This window comes from Dasypus novemcinctus, chromosome 30 (genome assembly GCF_030445035.2).
Source record: "Dasypus novemcinctus isolate mDasNov1 chromosome 30, mDasNov1.1.hap2, whole genome shotgun sequence".
In the NCBI taxonomy this organism is placed as follows: Eukaryota; Metazoa; Chordata; class Mammalia; order Cingulata; family Dasypodidae; genus Dasypus; species Dasypus novemcinctus.
This window is the reverse complement of record NC_080702.1, coordinates 23912054-23918657: the sequence shown is the minus strand read 5'-3', so window position 1 is coordinate 23918657 and position 6604 is coordinate 23912054. Positions and strand designations below refer to the sequence as shown.

General features: G+C 39.0%; 1 pseudogene; it reads left to right on the top strand.

Moving 5' to 3' along the window:
• The first annotated feature begins 4603 nt into the window (after nucleotides 1–4603).
• LOC101446181 (ornithine decarboxylase pseudogene) lies at nucleotides 4604–6014 on the top strand (annotated as a pseudogene).
• The last annotated feature ends 590 nt before the right edge of the window (nucleotides 6015–6604 follow it).

The window sequence follows — 6604 nt, the reverse complement described above, 5'->3', positions numbered from 1 at the left end:
AGAGTTTTAGATTATTTGTTATACTAAAAATATAGGGGATTCCCACACCCCCCCACACACACTTTCCCTATTAAAACATCTTTCATTAATGTGATACATTTGATAAAATTGATAAACACATATTGAAACATTGCTACTAATCATGGTCTATAGTTTATACAATGGTTAACACGAGGCAGTGTATAATCTTATACGTTTTGACAAAATATATAATAGCTTGTATACATCATTGCAATACCATGAAGAATAGCTCCAATGTCCCAAAAGTGCCCTATTTTACATCTATTCTTCACTCTTCCTCCCCTAAGAACCTCTGAGGACCATTATCTTCATATCAGTATTAAAACTTCTTCCATTACTAGAATAAAATAAGTCTACTTTAATCCATAGTTTCATTAATTTTTATATTTTTAAATTCTTCAATTTTGAGGATTTGGGAATGTTGATGCCAACTCTGATTCTAGGGTGGGGGGTTATATAGGAACCTCATATTTTTTAATGTAACAATTTTTGTGATCTATGTATTTTCCAAAAAATACAATTATTAAATAATGGAGGTGGGGGGATGGGGAGTGGGGTACAGAGGAACCTCTTACATTTTTTAATGTAATGTTTTGGGTTATCTATTAACTTTAAAAAAGATAATTAAAAAAAGAGGTAGCTTAGATACTGTGGGTCAGATAGATGGGACTATTATGTTTGCAGTTATAGATAGTTTCTGTTTTGGGGTTGGGCACTTTCCATCCTTATCTTTTGTTTGTTGTCCTAGGTGAATCCAATGAACTGGATAATAGGGATTGGCTGCAACTCTGTTGAGAGTCAGGATTCAGTAACCTTATGAACAAGCAGAAGATTTAAGTCTTTGGCACATATAGTTAATGTGTATAAGGCTAATTATAGGCTTAAATATATGGGGCAGAAGAACCTTATGAATCAGTCTAAATTGAATACATTGGAGTGATAGGTTATCATATATTGAAGGTAAGGCTCACTGATAATGGTGCAAATTTCCTGGGTTTGTCTGACATGATTCTTTTGTCTAGATGTCTCCAGAACCATCTGGAGCACCTCCATTTGTGGCACTGTATACTGTGGCAGTCGGGGGATCACCTTGAAACATGCATAAGCATAACCTATGGAATGACCTCCTGCCTCCATCTGAAATCTCTTAGCCTTAAAATTTTTCTTAATATTTCCCCTATTTGGTCTAGGTCTTTTTCTAAATGCTTGCTAGATAATAGTTGACACTTAGTAATAATCTCTTGGCACCTGAGAGAAGCTAATTCCTGGGAGGCTCATTCCTGGGAGTTCCATGTCAGGGTAGGGAGAAGAAAATGGTGAATTTACATGCTCTGTTTGGCTAGGAGAGAGGCCACATTAAGTAACAAAGAAGTTTTTAGGAGTTAATTCTAAGACCATATATATTACTAGGCTGAGTTTCAATTTCAAAAGAAAAAGATTCATAAGTACAGCATAAATACAAATAAGTCAGGTCCTAGATATTGATGCATATCAAAAAGCTTTTAATAATTGATCATACAATGTATATTTTCCAACTGTAATGGAATAAAGCTAGAAATCAATAACAGATAAATTACATTAAAATTTACAATTACATGGAAATAGAAAAAGTAACACATAATCATAATGGGTCAGAGAAGAAATCACACACAAAAAATGAACAATATCTTCAAGTAAATGAAAATGAAAACACCACGTCTTTATGGATCCAGCAATGACAGTGCTGATAGTTAAATCTAAAACTCTGAATACTTACATTAAAAATAAAGAAATTTCTCAAATCAGAAAACAAACATCTCAACTGGGGGAAAAAAGAAACTAAAATAAAAGTGAGAAAAGGAAGGAAATAACAGAGATTATACTAGAGGTAAATTATACTAGAGGAGGATAATCAAACCAAAGGTTCTTTTTTGAAAATATCAATAATTAGGAAACCTTCCTCTAGAATGACAAAGAATAAAAGAGAAGGATATAAATAACTAAAATTGAAAAGAAAGGCACACCTTAATACCCATCCCTCAGAAATAATAAAATATTATAAAAAGACAGTATGGCCAACAGCATACCAATAAATTAGATAAATTACATGACATGAGAATAATCTAGAAGCATGCAAGTTAATTACACCAGCTCAAGAAGAAACTGAAGATCACAACAGACTGAGTCAATTATCATAATTTTCCCAACAATGAAAAGTCAAACAGATGTATTCATTGGTTATTTTTAAAAAACCTCCCATGAGGGGTCAAAACTAAGAGAAGGGAATACTTCCTAACTCATCCATGAGATCAGCATTACCATAATAATGAAGTGAAGTAAAGATTCCAAGGGGAAATTGCAGACCAATATCCCATGGATATAGATAAAAAATCCTCAATACTAACAAACCAAATACAACAGCAAATTTAAATAATTATACAATATGTTCAAAAGGAATTTATCACCATAAGATTGTTCACCATAAGAAAATCAATTAATGCAGCATACCACACTAATAGAATGAAGAGCAGAAATTATATGATGCTCTAATTGATGCAGAGAAAGATTTTGACAAAAACCAGAACACACTGATAAAAACACTAAGAAAATTAAGAGAAGGTATCATCTTCTGATGTCACCTGCTCAATTGCACTAACCATATTTCAAGAGTTCAGTAGCCACATGTAGTTAGTTATCTATGATACTGGACAATGATGATGTAGGATATTCCTAATCACAGAGCACTTTATTGAAAAGAACTGCTCTAGAAAAATGGTGAATGGGGGGTCTTGGGACTGCAGCAAATGATGAGAAGGGAAGTGACAGACATGCTGCCCTTCTGCCCTGACTGGAAAAAGGCTGAGGAGAGACAGAACAGCTCCCACTTCTGCTGCAGTATCTGCTCCGTGATGCACATCAGCCCAAGAAACTGATCATTATTACTCGAGTCAATGCCAAAACAACCCATACAACCACTTTTGTTTTTTTTTTTTTTTAATTTTTTTATTTTTTATTGACTTTGTAATAATATTACATTAAAAATATATATGTGAGGTCCCATTCAACCCCATCCCCCCACCCCCCCTCTCCCCCCCCCCAACAACACTCGTTCCCATCATCATGACACATCCATTGGATTTTGTAAGTACATCTTTGGGCACCTCTGCACCTCATATACATTGGTTCACATCATAGCCCATACTCTCCTCCATTCCATCCAGTGGGCCCTGTGAGGATTTACAATGTCCGGTGATTGCCTCTGAAGTACCATCCAGGGCAGCTCCATGTCCCAAAGACGCCTCCACCTCTCATCTCTTCCTGCCTTTCCCCATACCCTTCGTCCACTATGTCCACTTTTCCCATTCCAATGCCACCTCTTCTATGTGGACATTGGATTGGTTGTGTCCATTGCACCTCTATGTCAAGAGGAGGCTCAGATTCCACCTGGATGCTGGATGCAATCCTCCCATTTTCAGTTGTAATCACTCTAGGCTCCATGGTGTGGTGGTTGTCCTTCTTCAACTCCATCTTAGCTGAGTGTGGTAAGTCCAATAAATCAGATTGTAGGTGCTGGAGTCTGTTGAGGCTCAGGATCTGGCTATCACATTGTCAGTCCAGAGATTCAAATCCCCTAAATATATCTTAAACCCCAACATTAACTGCACCTCCAGCACATTGGCATGAAAGTCTTATGAAGGGAGATCCCATCTGAGTCCAGATTCATCACACATAAACACCATTTCCAAAGAGGGGCCATCTGCCCTGGTAGTTAACCCCATCCGCCATGACCATAACTCCCGTGGGTCTCTTTAGCCCTCAAAGGAACCAATATCTGGGGGTTGTATCTGCTTTATCTGTCTCTCTGACTCAGCTCTGTTGTGCATGAGGGCAAACCTTCTGCCAGCCTCCAGACTCTTTTTTAGAAACTCGTAGCCATATAAACTCATTTCTCCTTTCCATTTCCCCCTTACTTTAGGTCAAACAGCATTTTAAATCATGGTATTTTATGTAGATATGGATATTCTGCTGATCCGCATTGAACCTTCCGTATAAGGTCATTTTCCAGTTGCATCATCAGTTGGTAGTTGATAGTGGTCCCTCGTTGCCAGGGAGGCTCATCCCCGGGTCCATACAACCACTTTTGATGGTCACGATGGCTTCTTATAATATACCTCATACACGGAACTCAAGGACCTGTAATCCCACTTGACCGTAGTGCCTCAAACTAGAAAACAACTGTACAGGACACAATAGAAGAGGTTCTCTTCAACCCCAGGCCCCACTCAGCAGACTCCTTCCACGTCAGTGATCTCTCTCATCACCGTGGGGCCTACTCGTGGCATGTGCTATTTTACATGATATGCAAAATCTTGGAGGATGGTCACCTCAGAAAGGACTTTCTGAAGTCAATATTTCCAATCAAATGAGGACCAGAGACTCACGAAAAGGGCTCAGACCAGCCCCAATGAGGCCCAAATCTCCAACAAATGGTGCCCAACGCAGGGCCCAAAGAAGTGAGTCTTCCAAAACAGTATTGGGACCCACGGAAAGGACCCCTATGAGGGTCATGAATGACGTCCAAAGCAGTGTGACTCAAGTCTTCTTTTAGTGGAATATCAAGAAACCATGAACAACTTCAGTAATGAGGAGTTTGACTGCCATTTCCTTGATGAAGGTTTTACTGCCAAGGACATTCTGGACCAAAAAGTTAATGAAGTTTCTTCTTCTGATGATAAAGATGCCTTCTATGTTGTGAACCTTGGAGACATTTTAAAGAAACATCTGAGATGGTTAAAAGTTCTTCCTCGTGTCACCCCCTTCTATGCAGTCAAATGTAATGACAGTAAAGCCATAGTGAAGACCCTGGCTTCCATAGAGACAGGATTTGATTGTGCTAGCAAGACTGAAATCCAGTTGGTGCAGTCTCAGGATGCCACCAGAAAGGATAATCTATGCAAACCCTTGTAAACTAGTGTCTAAAATTAAGTATGCTGACAATAATGGAGTTGAGATGATGACTTTTGACAGTGAGGTTGAGTTGATGAAAGTGGCCAGGGCACATCCAAAGGCAAAGTTTGTTTTGTGGATTGCCACTGATGACTCCAAAGCAGTCTGTCATCTCAGTGTTAAATTTGGAGCCACACTCAAAACCAGCAGGCTTCTTTTGGAATGGGCTAAAGAGCTCGATATCAATGTTATTGATGTCAGCTTCCATGTGGGAAGTGGTTGTACTGATCCTGAAACTTTTGTGCAGGCCATCTCTGATGCCCACTGTGTCTTTGACATGGGAGCTGAGGTTGGTTTCAGCATGTATCTGCTTGATATTGGTGGTGGCATTCCCAGATCTGATGACGTGAAGCTTAAATTTGAAGAGATAACCAGTGTCATTAATCCAGGATTAGACAAGTATTTCCTGTTAGATTCTGGAGTGAGAATCATAGCTGAACCAGGCCGATATTATGTTGCTTCAGCTTTCACACTTGCAGTGAATATCATTGCCAAAAAAAAAAATTGTATTTAAGGAACAGACAGGCTCTGACGATGAAGATGAATCGAGTGAACAAACCTTTATGTATTATGTGAATGACGGAGTATATGGATCATTTAATTGTATCCTTTATGATCATGCACATGTAAAGCCTCTTCTGCAGAAGAGATCCAAACCAGATGAGAAGTATTACTCATCTAGCATATGGGGACCCATGTGTGATGGCCTTGATTGGATCGTTGAGTGCTGTGGCCTGCCGGAAATACACAGGGACAACTGGATGCTGTTTGAGAACATGGGTGCTTACACTGTGGCTACTGCTTCCACTTTCAATGGGTCCAAGAGGCCAACCATCTACTACGTGATGTCAGGGCCTACATGGCAAGTCATGCAAAAAATCGAGAGACGGGGGTTTCCACCCGAAGTAGAGGAGCAAGACACCAGTGCTCTGCCTTTTTCCTGTGCTTGGGAAAGTGGGATGAAGCACCACCCAGCCACTTGTGTTCCAGCTGGTATTAATGTGTAAATACCATTTTTGTAGCTGTTAACTGTGAGTTTAGCTTGAATGGAGGGATTGGGGAGGGACCATTTAACTTAATTACTGCTAGTTTTGAAATGTCCTTGTAAGAGTAGGATTGGCACAGACACAGTGATAAGGAAGACTAGGAGAGGGGTTACACTTATCTGTGTTCCTATGGAACTACTTGGTTATTTGTTTCATATGGATTTTTATTCACTTTCAAACATACTTCTAAGGGATGCCTCTGACCTGCTGAGCAAGCATTTGTAGCTTGTATAACAGCAGAATAGGCCAAAAGCTTAATGTTGTAACCTGTTTTAAAAATAATAGTATCTTGAAATTAAAAAAAAGAAAAGAAATTGGAGGAATCACACTACCTGACTTCAAAAGATACTACAAAGCTACAGCAGAGAAAAAAAACATGGTATTGGCACAAGGAGAGACACACAGACCAATGGAACTGAATTGAGAGCTCTGATAGAGATCCTCATATATATAGTCATATAATATTCAATAAAGCCACCAAAACCTCTCAATTGGGACAGAATGGCCTATTCAACAAATGGTGCCTGGAGAACTGGGTATCCATACGTAAA